The sequence below is a fragment of the Varroa destructor genome, unplaced genomic scaffold, assembly GCF_002443255.2.
Source record: "Varroa destructor unplaced genomic scaffold, Vdes_3.0 BEIS01000001.1, whole genome shotgun sequence".
Lineage (NCBI taxonomy): Eukaryota > Metazoa > Arthropoda > Arachnida > Mesostigmata > Varroidae > Varroa > Varroa destructor.
In genome coordinates this window covers 33,120,069-33,132,244 of record NW_019211454.1, presented here as the reverse complement: position 1 = coordinate 33,132,244, position 12,176 = coordinate 33,120,069, and the positions used below count along the sequence as shown (strand labels likewise).

General features: G+C 41.9%; 1 protein-coding gene across 7 annotated transcripts in view; it reads right to left on the bottom strand.

The window, feature by feature from the left end:
* LOC111255275 (uncharacterized) overlaps window positions 1-12,176 on the bottom strand; it is a 47,389-nt gene that overhangs the window by 25,978 nt on the left and 9,235 nt on the right. For 3 of the 7 annotated variants that reach the window (XR_015318519.1, XR_015318520.1, XM_022817061.2), the window contains exon 1: window positions 3,113-3,728. The exons of the other annotated variants lie outside the window; for them this stretch is intronic. The gene's annotated coding sequence lies outside the window, so the exon portion shown is untranslated. Of the gene's footprint in view, window positions 1-3,112; window positions 3,729-12,176 lie in introns of those variants that run through there. 7 annotated transcript variants of the gene reach the window in all.

Genomic DNA, 12,176 nt, shown 5'->3' with positions numbered 1-12,176 from the left:
ATTTCTGACAGACAGTGTGGCGGATCCACTTACACATGTATAGATAGAACAATCTGAAGGTAGGCGACGACGTGGACCGTGACAAATCGTTTTTGCTTGTGATAGCAGACTATAGAAATTCAGAGATTCGACAGCTTAAACTTTTGCCTCATGCGCTAGTCCATTGATGCCGTCAAAATGTCGCAATAGTGCGTTGAGAAAAAATGGTAAGTTGCACGAGGAATATGGACGGCCATTGTTGCATCCAGTACCTACAGGCCTTAAAGCAATTATTCGCTATGGATGTAGTGACTATAGCGATCCTCATACGATGTTCATTTCGGCACTGGTTCAATCTACGGTGGAAACCGAAGAGCAGCCGCGATACTGTAGTAGAATCTTACGGAATGATCTGTTTCAGTACATCCGCAGAATATACAGAGGCCTGAGTAGAAGTAATGGGTTGCCCTTCCAACGTAAATTTCCATATCTGGCCTTATTTCAGTGATGGTTATCAGAACAGTCATGATGATTGTAACAGTCATCATTCCAATGGCGTTAGGCAGACGTGTACGTAGAGAGCTACTTTCTAACGATTACAAACCACAGTACGGTGCTTTTAGCTTGGCAAGCAAAGCAGTCTGCTTGGACAGCATTTTTATTGTTCGCTCCGCACCGTTCGCGCGGATGCCGCCTTAACGCTTTAAGCACCCACACATCGTAAAACACCAATCCGAAAGCGTGGAAGTGGTAAAATGACTCGTCTGAGATCAGCCGCTACCATGAGAGAGTACGCGCTATCGTTTCAGAGAACGAACCCCGTAGCGTATACTTGCTTTGATCAGTGTGTGATATGTGTGACTGAAACATATGCATTAACAACGATCGTGACAAACAGGAACAAACTTCTAGCAAAAGTAAAAATAACGGTAATCACAAAAGGTACAAATATAAGGTTAATAACAACATGCATTCCTAACAGAATGTGATTATAAATACAGTGAATTTTAGCATGTTGGGTTACCTTTGTACGAACACAAAAAACGTATTGTACGCTAGAGACCAACTAATTAAAAAGAGATCAGTACCTATCTCCTCTATTTGATTCAATGATGGTGACAGTCTTTGCACTCTCATGCACCGCATTTAGCTTCGGGAAAGAGCATACACGAAGCTCTCGGTTTAACGTACCGATTTGCTAAGACACACACATATACGCTCTTTATTCTGCTTACTAACGATTAGTCGGATCGGCTGCTAACCTACCGCCCTACTATGAGTTAGGTCGAGAGCGATTTCAAGCAGGCCGAGCGCTTTTTGTCTGCCTTACCCACTTACAGGAACCAGTTATTGTTCGCTTATTGTCTAGAATGAATGTGCCACTTCCACGTGAACATCAGCTCAAGACCTATACAGTACTTTTACGTACTAGCGCAAGAATGAGACAGGGCTGGAAGCACAGCTACACCTTCAGCAATAGTTACTAAGGATGTTGACTGTTACAATGACAGTGAGTGAATAGGGCAAGGTTCATCAGCCCACCCGGTTGGGTCTCGCACAGCTGAGCTGGAGACCGCCATCACCGTCACCATCATAAAGTCCGTTCAGCCTAGCGTCGTTAAGCCCGGTTAACGTCAATCCGTGCAAACCATCAACAAGATGACCACCAGAGCTAGTCCGTTGTCAGTCGCTCTATATAGCCTATAGCATCCTATCATATGTTCTTGTAACTAGCAGTATCAGATGGCACTGCGGTCGTCGCTTAACGGCCTTTGTATAGACTCCTGATGCAACGGTAGCCAAAAGTTTTCTAGCCATGCGCGTACCATAAGACCTTGACCGTCAAATAGCAGGCGCACACACTACATCAAAGTTAGCGAGAACAGAAGAGTGGCACTTCGTTGACGTCCATATATTACATACATTCGTGCGAGCATACTCGTTTATGTTCGGCGCGAAAACGATTGTACGACAATGATACATCGGTAGACGGCTGCCCGAGATACTGCCGCACACTAAAAAAAGAGGCCGTACGCTCACTCGAGTACAGGCTCTGGTACGAAGCTGTGCCTAGCTGCCGATGGGCTTGCTCTACTAACTATTATTTTCTCGTCGTCTAATGACAGAGGCCAATGAAATAGCTATCGATACACTGACTGCATCAGCAGGCCGTTAGCAAACCAGCCAGGTAATTCGCTCTCAACCAGGACTAGCAAACTGAGTGGGGAGAGAACGAAACTCTGAAAACTCTGGCTACCGGCATTGGCGTTGTAGACCTACTATCAGCTAATTCTTAAGAGAATCGATAAACTAAATGCTAGACGATGAAAAAAAATTATAAAAACTTACTGATACAGCACCACCAAATGTGAAACGCTTACTCCAGTTAAAGAATAGAATTGTCTGAAAGTCGCGCGTGCGACCGATGCGCGCAACAAGCAAATTAGTTCACTTTTAAGGAACGCGCACCTCTTGGTCTAAAGCGAGCACTTCGCTGAAAGCGATGCATGTTAATAGATACGTCGGCACCGCATTCTGAGACGTTACACGGAAGCGTACTTTTTCGTGGACCTACGGCAGGTATGGGCTCATAAACTTCACGACCATTAACGCATCCTCTGATGGGAAATTATTGCTAATTGTTTTTTACTCAATTGATGAAACTGACGCAATGAACATGACAATACAACAATGGAGAGTATTTGCTGCCAGTAGAAAGTAAGAAAATGCTAAAAAGAAATGAAAATACTCGATAAGCACTTGTTTTCATAAGGTTTTTTAGATATATCGATCAAACAAACTGGCATCATACTCTTCACGCTTTTCACCAAATAGCAAATCACTTACATTTTATGCGGACATACACAGTAAACACGGTAATAAACACACGCAGTAAAGCTCAAAACAAACAGTTGACTTAGATGCAGAGCTAAATGTGGGCATTCGTCCTCCTTCCGGTCTCAATACGGCAGCGTCCGAAGTCGCATGAACTAAATTTGGGTTATATAGGTTGTTCAACGGAAATAATTATATAATAATAATAATAACACAGAATGCTGAGTGCAAGAATAGCTGGTGATCCAGGATAACAGAATATAACGAGACGCACAGTTCCCTCATTAAACTTACATACCGTTACAGCTGAACCAGTTGCTCACGTTGTTGTCCATGACTGCTTCTTTCCAACAAGTTCTGAGTACTTGTTAGAAATGAGTTCATATATTCCGCCGATTAGCTGTGAACTTAATAATAGATAACAGGCATCATTAATAGAACAGCCAGCATATCTTTTAAAAGAAAATCGCTTAATGAAAGCGTGGCAGTGATCCTCTTCATCGAAGACTTTCAATGTCTTGTCATTACACTATTTACTCAGACTTCGTAAGAGTTCCCTCTTGTGCGGTTGGATCATTTGTAGTGAAAGAGTCTAATGTAATAGATCTATTGAATGAACCGGACGACCGGGCGGACGCGCAAACAGAAGGTCACCGTGAATGAATTTGCCACACGAATGGCGTACAAATAGAGTGGCGTTCCACCGTAGTCACTGCTGCTGCTGTTGCCGCCACTGCAGGCTCGACACCAATGCTGTCTCCTTTCTTCTGCCAAATGCTCCTCTCAGACATATTCTGTACTATAGAGAGGGAATTGCATCGAAGAACGAATGTTTGTTAGTCCATGAAAGAAAACGCGAGCGCCGGAGAGAACACAAGACCCATTTGGCGACGAAGCGCTCTAGAGCAGTGCTTTTTGCATGTATCGGTCTGGATGTGCATGCATCTATCAATGTACGAGGGCCCATCGAGAAGTGGCGAGCCTACCATACGAGAAGCCTCTGCTCACCGTGCTTTCTGCGCGGCGCGGTCAGCCAGACAGCAAATAACAGCCAGCAAAAAGCAAGGGAAACTCGGCCACGCGTCTATATTGTTGGTGCGCGACCGCGCCACTACATGTGTGTATGTTTATATGTAAGCGTGATGCCCGGTGTAACGGTTTTACCGAGGGCGACGTTTAACATACACTTTGTCAAGCGAACAAGCGGGACAAATGAGCGTACAGCGATAACACCACAGCTACCAGCACCATGGCGAGGAGCTAGTAAATAGAAGAGCAAGTGATCGGCGGACCACGGATTGCCAGACGTAGGGATCCGGAATAGAACGCTTTGTCACATCGTCATCAGTAGCGGCACCTACAGAAATAACAATGCTGGTGGTAAAACGTTGCAGCACGCGCGGTGCAGTGATAGAGGAAGCGCGGCGTAAAGCAGCAACAGAATGCTCACCCGCTGCAGAACAGGGCTTCAGTTCAGTCTGACAACGCCGATAAAACGGCGAAAGGGTCAACATTTGGCGGTGCCACCCATTGCTGTTGCTTAGCCCCGCTGATGTCGCAGCTTCTAAGCGGAACACTATACACCGTATGTATGAGCTCGTTCCGAAGCGACCCGCCGTCGAGTACCCACCGTAATGAGGGTAAGCAGTTCAAGTAAAGCCCCAGGGGAGCAAGTGGGCTCGTTAATTGCTTATTCTTGTCCATGCGCTTGTTGTCCCTGACGAACTTCTTGCTTTAGTTCGTTCGCGTCTGTGTGTGTGTGTCTGTCTTCGTAATTGTAAACTTACTGCATATTATTCAGAAGCAGGATCACATGCCCTACATAATAAGGAGCAATACAACGCCTTTTGCACTGCAAATATCATAAGACAGAAAAAAGCAGCGCGAATTGCATGGCATGCCCACTTACGCACACACTCATGTACAATACAAAGGTGGTCATAACGCCGAAAGGTACGTGCACGTAGGCATTTTTTTTCTTATAAAAAAAAACGCACCCACTTATTTTAATGGTAACGCATAGTGTGGTGTTCTGTTTTGGTTCGTACGAACTACATAGGTTATGCTCGTAGGCCTCAATAATAGCAGTTATAATATAGCCAGAAATAGACAACCGTCGGGTTTCCAGTAAGCTGAAGAACGTTTGCTGTTGCTGTTCGCGGGAGCGGTGAACAATTACAACGTCTCTTCAGTGATTGTTTCATTATGAGATCAATACGTGGGCAGAGTGTTATTGTACTCTGACAGTTACTGTTGTAGCTCGTTTAGCGTCACAGTTGAAAGTAACGATAGGCCCATCATTAAAGCAAAGTACTAATAGAGATGGTTTAATATCGTTATGCTCAAGAACGGCTAGGGTAAAAGAAGACATTTAAAAAACAAAGTCTGACTCTTTGGTTGCACCGGTATAGCTACTTGTTGCTATCACAGATATGAAATAGTTGGATCGGTCTATTCTGTCAGCGTTAGTACGTACGGTATACTTAATGCAACATAGAACTGCACATCATGCCACAACCGAACGTCTGCTCCAAATGTAACATGTACTCAACGACCATAATAGTTAGTGCAACTAGTCCTTCGATTGTTGCTTATCATATTGTTCTGGCTGTCGTTATCGCCTTCATCGTCCGATCAGATGCTTCTGGTCGGATCCAATCGCTGTACAAGTATGTTTGTGTCGCTCTAATAAGCTCATATAAGACCCTATGATGGAATGATGTCGATGCGCTTGTCAGCTTGCTTCATTGCGACGCGTCAGTTTCGTCTATCAGACGGCACGCCATGATGATACCCCACGTATGAGTATTGCTCGATGTTTGCAAGGGAAAGCGAAATTGTTTGACTCTGGTATAATCAGTCGTTTCTGATATTGTCACCAAGGCTCAGCAGTACTGGCTTCTACGTTAGGGGGTATGCTGTTACTACCACGGCCACGCCTACTTGCAATATAGAGGTTTTTTTCACATAGAACCACCGATCTCGCCCTCTGTTTTTCTTCCCCTAAGGCTGACGGCCTGTTGGGTTAATCCCCTAACACTCGCTAGAAATTCTATAAATTAGAGGTGTAGTTCGAGTTTGGCTTCGACGCCCACGTACGTGCAAATGAACTTTTCGTAGCTGTCACAACCCTCAGCTATTGCAAAAGGGGAACAGAAAAATCACTCATGGTTCAGACTCGTTCCTGGTTCTTATCAAATAGATATTTTCCTTTTTTAGGTATCTGTTGAAGATCATATAGATCATTTTTATGATCGAAACATGAACCTAGATGAACAAGTTCACGAAAACGTAAAAGCTCTTGAGCAGCACTCTTCTTAATACGATGCATAGCTATAGCATTAGAAAACAATAATAATTAATGACAACTGTAATGACTATGAAAATTATTATAAATGATAGTAAAAATGATATACTTGAGCATAATAGCTTTGAGGAACACAACATAAAGCCTTCTTTTTTACATGGGCAGCTAATCGTCTGCTTGGGACTTACATTGCCAGAGCAGCTAGTCTCCGAGGTTTATCGCAGCGAGCTTCACCATCTGCGCTAAAATTACATGGCGCTCGCTTCGCTGTCGTACGGAAAAAACAGTCACTCGGCGGGGTACTTTAAATTTTAAAGAGTCAACAACAATAATAAGGTGAATTATAATCAAACTTGATGACGAAATGCTTATATAATCGCACGTACCGTCAAAAATAGCTGTCCATTTTTAAACAGAAAACTGTAATGGGCAGATGTCAATAGTCCTGCATTTAATCACAAGAAAACGCACTTTCTAAGTTTTGATTATTCCGTATTTTCTGCTCTTATCGGATTGACTTTCACGTAATTAATAACTGCTCACAATTTCATATGTGTATTACTGAACGAAGCTTCACTCACGCCTGAACGTCTCCTTTACTTCCATTGCCAACTTCCATTGTTAACAGTCTTAAGTGCAGGTTCTATTTGCGCACGTCAATACCGTAATATCTAGGATGCTTTGATCGAAGCAGCGTTCTCCGTTTCTAGCGTACCGCATGCTACAAAATGCCACATTACATATATAATGCTTCTTTTAAGTAATGTCCAAACCTTTCATGTTTTTAAGCGTCTCATCGGATGGCTGGCTCGCAGTACGAAACGAACCATGTGTTGAAAGTAGTGCTTAATTCCATATCTATTGTCATCTTCGTATATCTTTTCCACCTTTATGAGACATGTATTCTCTGTTAGAAAAGATAGCTACACATTAGAACAACAACGTTTATATTCATACGGATATGGAAGGTGTTTATTTCGTCAAATAGTAACGAAGAGTGAGCTTTGACATCGAATATTTTATTGTCCTAGTTGTAACTTCGTAACACGATGTTATCACTATGCACCGTATGGCACTGTGTGCCTGCCATAAGACCGTGACCGCATCGGGGTCGTGGTCACGCCATGGCTCTATGTATAGCTTTTAGCACGAATAGCAAAGTTGCTGCTATTATCGCAAATTGTAGAGAATGATATGGTGAGTGGCTGGTCAGCGAAGAACCGCTGCATCACCACCTCTCGACCCCGATCGCTCGACAGCCACTGTCTCTTGCACGCGCTCCTCCCACGCCATTCTGCCGCTATACTGTCCCGTAACGCCATGAAACGATTTCTCAGTGAATCTCGAATTTGTTGCCTTATTCGCTAATGTTTATCGGGAGTGTTTACGGCTAAAGTGGCTGTGCCAGTGGCGCTGCTGTTGTCGTTGTTGTTCGCGACAATAGTGATTATAACGATACGGATGAAATTTGGAAACAGCACCGCCGTCGCTGTGGAAATAACGATGAAGACACGCTGTTTAAGTGTGTCGTGATGTTGGTGACGGCTACAGCGGCTAAACATCGCGGCCTACAGTATACCATGCTACCATGAACGTTATAATAATGCTAATAATATAACATATGGGTTGCAGCACTCTATAATATTGGCGTTATTTTTGTTGTTATCATCGGAAGTGTCGCATCCGTCACTGTTATCAAATGAAGCAAAGATGCGCCTCTGGCCTAATATAAATCCAGCATCCTTTATAGGAGACGGTGTTTCCTATACCAAGAACAAAGGGCAACTTGCGGCCACTGTCGGGATTGTACTAACGCCCGATTCAATCACGCAGCATTTGTAGAAACTGGATTGAACACCATATACATTTTACGTGTACAGACACAGGCACATGATTTCGTTCTCCCCACGGACGTTATCAAACGGATTAAGTAGAACAGTGCCGGTTTTAGTGAGACATTAACATAGAAGTATGCGCGTTTTGCCATACTGTCCAGGGCATGACTAACATTTATGTGCAGCAGTTATGTTGCGTACCGCACGACGTTTTCGCTTCGTGTATGTTCGCATACACTTCACATACTCCGACCGTTAATTCATCGAATATGTAAAATATTCACTTCACTGTTTACTAGCACTAACTGTAATTGAGTTGTTATGCTGTTATTATTAGCGCCTCGAAGTATCGAACAACTTGTTTCTTTTTTACAAGACTAAAGGCGGAGCCATAATGAAAGGTACATTCGTTATTTCGCACACGTAGTAATTCGTCGACTGGCGAAAGCGAAATACTGACACATTAGGGTTACTTCCCATCTAATTTTCATTGAATTTTTCTAATTATTAAGTGTGCAAAATGTCCAAGCTCGACATTTTGCACACATCTAATAAAACGTGATCATTTTCTATGCAGTATGGATTAACGAATTCGTTTATTTACATTTAACATTTGCGCAAGATGTCTTTAATATTGATATTAATTTAATGCTTATAAATGATGCTTCCATTTTTTTGGGGCAAAAAGGTCATCAATTCGATAATTATACAGCAAACGCCATGCACTAGCTTCATTGTCTCGTAAAGATGCGAAACTGGAAATGCGAAGAATCATTTGGATTTTTCTACATTCATATACATATCAGTAACCTTTTATAAATGAACAACCCTAGCGTTATTTTGATCCTGCATCTTGAACGTCTTCATCATTCAAACATTGCGTATGGCGTACAATTAGCGGGTATAGGACGCGTAACGTTGCTATAGTCACATTGAATCAGACATGAACGTCATTACGCACTGTAGACAAATCAGATTACTTTATATTCTCATACATATATATATATATTTTCAGATGACAAATCGTACCACGTTCAGAAACAGACAATGAAAACTAACCACCTAAGGTCATACCCTTTCTCGCAGGCCTCTTCCCCGCTATCGTATTTTGAATCAGACTTCGCATGTCAATATTATTGGCTATATTATTGTACTAATTATTAACAATTGTTGTTGTTTTACATTGTATCGAGCCCCTTCACGAACGAACCCGTGTACGGGCTAAAAAAAATTATGGAAATAAGGGATCGCCATTATTCCAGTGCATTAATACCACGAATGTCGAAAACAAGAACGTGTAAATGGCATAGTACTGCGTATGCTTGTCAGTGTGTCTGTGTGAATGAAGAATAGGCAACGCATAGCAGATAAACACATAATAGATCATTCCAAGCGATCGATTGAGCAATAAAGCAGCATAAAAACACCAAGAGATTGTTTACAGGTACCACTGTATACAGCCAGCATCACCATTGCTAGCTGCGCTTCTTTATCTTTCCAGCTGATAGCGACAATATGAGATAATTACAGTAATGGTAATGATAACAACACCCCAGATTAAGGCGAGTTATCTATGTTAGTGCTGTCCGTTTGTTCCTGCTACTACCGTTGACACCTACCCGAGGTAACCGGTACGGCATGTACTTGTTGATGCTAACTTACGCACAGGCTATGTATGTATAATGCTAGTTAATAACAACAGTAGTCAAATATAATAACAGAAAGATAAATCTACCCACATACAGACCGCGGTCACAGATATTATGGATGAGTATAATACTTATAACCCGTTTGTAGTAACCAGTTTCAATTGTATATTTGATTCATAAGAGATTTATATGTGCATCCCAGCTTATTTATTATGAGTCTCTTGGACAAATGCATCTATTTTTTGTGGCTTGTGTATGATTTTGGAGGTTAAAAACACAAAAAGAGAAAATATAGCTAGCATATTAACAGATACACAAATCCAGTTTATTATTATCCTTACCTTTAATACATATAGTGATTTAAACTGTGCATTGTTTATTAGTATCGCTATTAGCAATGCGTTTCGCGACACATTAATCGTAATATGATAAATAAAAACACAAACAATTTCATCTCGTTTGTAGCATGAGCTCGCGCATAGGTATTTAAAACGGTTGTTGCTGACTGATTTTTGCTATCTGATCTATGAACGCCAGATACGCAATACAGAACTGACGCAGTTTGGCGCCAGGTGATCGATTACAGTCACGTGCAGATCGCGCACGCACCACTTGCATATGGCGGGTTATCAGTGTTATGCTAAATAGATCAAATTAAAGAATGATATTATTCTTACACATGGTGCGATATGAACATCATTTTTGTATGAACGCTGTCATCCTAGTATCAGTTAACATGCTAAATGGTGATCTTCGGCGTCCATTCCATCAGTGCCGCCAAGTCTATAACGGAGCTATAATAGACGCTTCAGTATACCTTTACAAGAAACAATAATACTAAATAACTAAAATGCCTCGTATGGAGGTACCTGTATGTCCAGGTGCTGCATTAAGCGTTCATATGGTAATACAGGTTTGCAAGCGTACGAGACAATTTGTTTCCCAGTTAGCAAGAATCAACGCGCTGGTATTTCAAAATCAGGGAAGTGTACCAGCTACTTGTAATCTATTATATATCGCAGACTATCGGAAAGTCTCGCAGTGTTTCAGTTCTCTTCGTTGGTATAGTTTTATACCTTTAAATATCCGAACGTCCAAAAGGTAGTGGCCGTGCTCAACATGTTTGATTTAGAAAAAATATCATTCATTAGCAGCTGATTGGCCGTTTCGGTTTGTTCACAAACATCAGAGTAGGTCAGGCTGGTATTTTGTTTGCATTCGAGTTGTAGTTATTGCAAGTTTGGCACGCCTCATCGGGTAACTTTTCACCGTTGGATAACAGTAGCAGAGGTAAGAGCACACTTATTATTACACGACGATCTCCGTCGATTTGAAAACTGTTGACCGATGAATGTCGGCGCACGATGCAAATGACGATTGGAGTCCAATTGAGTGCAGATTGTTGACTGCTTGGTTGCTGCAGATTTATGTATCCTTGGTTCCTGTCAGAGTTTTACCGGTGAGCTTTGAAAAGTAAGATGCTATGAGCACGCTCTTTCTTTCATCTATTTGCCAGGTAGCCGAGATTTCAGCCGAGAAATCGCTGTCAATCGTTTGCGCACGTCTTTGGTGTTCTACGGCATGCTGCTAGCGGTGACGACTGATTGCAACCACAGGATAATTTTTTTGCCCCTATAAACTCCTTAGACGATATCGACGCAGCCTTGAAGCTCTCTCCCCTATGAATGAAGTAAGTTCGGTACGAAGGTTTCCATGCACGTTATTTATACTTTGCTTAAACTCCCGTGAAAAACAATAGTAAACTGAATGACGCACATGCTGAAATTTTGAATTTCACTAGGGTGGCTGACTAGACGGAAGCCCAAAGCTTGTTTCTAATAATAGCCACAGATTTGGCTTCAACACAGAAGAGAAAAAGAGACAAAATTGAATATCGGTCAACAACATATAACCAGTACTTATTGAGGTTATAGCACTGCGAAACTTTTTTGGAAAATAACACCAGCGTACCAAGCGCCGGATCCGATAAGGAGAATGTATTACTACTTATGAAAAAACCTCCAATTTGTTGTCTGTTATTTGTATTATTATTTGCGCTCTGATGTAGAATGCTTCTACTGATCGCATAGAGCACAAACTTTTAAACGAATGTGCTTGTACATAGAGTTCACATAGTACGTACAGTAATTAGTGAGTTAGTAGTTATTGAACCTTTGTAACAAACTGTTTAGGAACTATTTAGGATGATGCTGAAAACTACCAAAATCTACATACTGCATACATTTTGTTTTAAGAGCTAGACAACGGCTTATTGAGGAAGTGCGTCAAATACGACGAGCTCATGGCACCTATAATCGAGCAAGTGATGAACGATCTGAGAAATTATTTAGGGTGTTTGTCGTTATACACGTATGTTTTAGGCACCACTCTAGCACGTTTTACAACGAGTCCATCTTTATGTCAAACTAGCGATGCCGATGTTCAAACATTTATGCCGACAATTTATGTACTTAGTACTGCCGCACGTCGTATTCGGGTATAAACCGCAAACGCTAATATCATAGTTCACTTAGAGAAAACACGCGTTTGCCCATTTAAAAGTCCAGAACG